The sequence below is a fragment of the Octopus bimaculoides genome, chromosome 12, assembly GCF_001194135.2.
Source record: "Octopus bimaculoides isolate UCB-OBI-ISO-001 chromosome 12, ASM119413v2, whole genome shotgun sequence".
NCBI lineage: Eukaryota > Metazoa > Mollusca > Cephalopoda > Octopoda > Octopodidae > Octopus > Octopus bimaculoides.
Window position 1 is genome coordinate 63,398,128 of NC_068992.1, and position 2,700 is coordinate 63,400,827.

Here is a 2,700-nt window from a genome sequence, read left to right on the forward strand (position 1 = left end):
TTTATTCTTTTATGAGTTTTTCAATTTTAGTGCTGGCCATGGGTCTTGATTGGTTTTCCAAAACCCCCTCTCCCTAGGTATAGCTGTGTGGTTAAGAAGCTTGGTTTCCTGCCATGTAGTTTTGGGTTCAACCCCAATGTCAAACCAAGGGCAAAGTGTCTGGTGTGTAGAAACTGAAAGAAGGGCATCTCACGTACACATGTATGTGTGTGTGTATTCTTGTATGTTTGTATTTTCTTGCAATTGTTGTCATTCATTTTGAATATTCGACAAAATCATGGTTGTCCATGGTAGGCAATATTAACATACTTGGAAACAGGTAAGATTTGGTGGTAGGTGGGTTAGTTGTCTCAACTCAATCTGATGCAAGCAAGCATGGAATAGTGAACATTACAACAATGGTGATAATTATCATCATCATCATTTAACGTCTGTTGCCCATGCTGGCATGGGTTGGATGGTTTGACTAGGGCTGGAAGGCTGCACCAGACTCCAGTCTGATTTGGCATGGTTTTCTACAACTGGATGCCCTTCCTAAAGCCAACCACTCTGAGAGTGTAATGGGTGCTTTTATGTGCCACCGGCACAGGTGCCATTTGCGCAACACCATGACTGTGATTTTGCTTGGTTTGGTGAGTCATCTTCTCAAGCACAACATAATGCCAATGGTTTTGATCTACGAAAAACTGTTTTTGCAAACTTTGGTGTAAATATTTTTAACATCAAACGTGTCAACTTGGTAAACGCATGCAACAATGTATTCTTCAATATGCTGAAAAAACCAGCCTAACACTATAAAATAATGGCCATGTTTGAACAATCTAGTTCCTGATATACAAACATTGATTTTATCTTGAGTGGCCCTCATCCACAGTAGTTTCTCTCTCACAAGTGATCTGCCAACTTAACTGCAACAACAAAGTTTTCTCTTGCCAACCATGGAAGGCTTCTGTTGGTCACACGACTTATTAGCTATAGCAGTTGAGTTTGTGGCTGTGTGGTAAGAAGCTTGGTTCTGAGTTCAATGCCACTGCGTGACGTCTTGGGTTATTGTCTCAGGTTGACCAAAACCTTGTGAGTGGATTTGGTCCATGGAAACTGAAAGAAGCCTGCCATGTATATATATATATATATCTGGAACAGTGGATTGAGAAGCAAGGAAGGCTATAAATAATAGCCTGTAAATACAGGATTAAAAACCTTTGGATAGAAAAAGTTGAAGGCTGTCTGTGGGACACGAACCCACAGTTTATTTATTTATCCGTTTTCTCTTTTCTATTTGACTTCTATATCTCTCACTCTCATCTATCTTGTTTCTCTTTTTCATTTCTTTCTCTGCCAATTGCTTTCCTGTTTTCCTATCAAAATGCCATCTGCCTGTCTTTGGAAATTAGTTCTCTAACTTAATGTAATGCGTTTCCTTGATGATCCTTTTTGGTTAAGCATCCAAATGCACTTGGAACATCAAATGCAGGATTACAAGCTACCTGAAACGTACGTAGGAACTAATAACATAAACTTGTGTTTATCTTAATCTCTCCTACATTTGTTGTGTATTTCATAACTAATCATACTACATAATATCGTTGCTATTATGTTAAACTGTCGTATGTCCAAATTTGGCCAAATGCGTTTTTTTCAATATTTATTTTTGCTTGCAATAGCCAGTTCTCTTGGTCAAACTATCGTAAACCCCAGCTGCTTCAGATGTCAAAGCGTAATACAACGGTTTTGCTATGGATTGGTGGAACTACTTTTTCGTTTTCTGAAAAAAAAAGAAAAAAAAGCAACGTTTTGGACTTAGGACACTTTTGCATAATAGCAATAATATATACTGGAACATGAAAGTCTACGTGGAACTCCAAAGATAACAGAAGTAGTACATCTGTTTGTACACACAGGATATGATGTGTGTGTGTTTCATAATAAGCTTGTGTTGCGCTACAGACCCTGCATCAGCTGTCATATAAAAATCTCAACGATTTCAGCATCTTTCAACAGAACCGTTCCTTCGAGTGCTACGGTTAGTGTGGTGTACTGTTGTCTTCCTTGTGTATAAGAACGCTAGGAGAAAGGTATTCTTTCTCTCTCTCACAGTCTTTCTGTCTCACTCTCTCATGTCTGTCTGTCTGTCTCTCTCTCTATATGTATATGCGTGTGTGTCTATATATAGCTTGTATTGTGAAACACTCTCATCAAAAGGTTACAATGGCTTCGAAATCTTCCGACAGAACCGCTCCTCCTACCGGCACCAAGAAGCATTGATGCTACCAAAAAAAAAAAAAAAAAAAATAGTCTGAGTTATATGGGTCTACACTAATGCAATTTCTCCCTTGTCATCGATGCAGCCCTAGCAGTAATCTTGAGTACAGCTGCAACCATCCCGACCATGTAGGGATTATTTTGTCCACTAAGGAATTGTTCTTTGCTCTGAGCTTTTTGCCTTCTCAGACCAACACATGCCACATCCACGCTGAAGCATTTTCCATTTCCTTCTCTAACATGCATGGTTCGAACTTTTGCTTCCTTAGACTTTATATTCTAAAATAAACTAAAGCCAAAATTGCCAACAATTTCTTTGCAATACTTCATAAAGGATGACCTGACATCTAATGCATCATTGATATAGACCAGTGTTTCCCAACGTTTTTTTTTTTTTTTCCCCGGTGCCCATCAACATTTTTTTTTAATATAGAAACA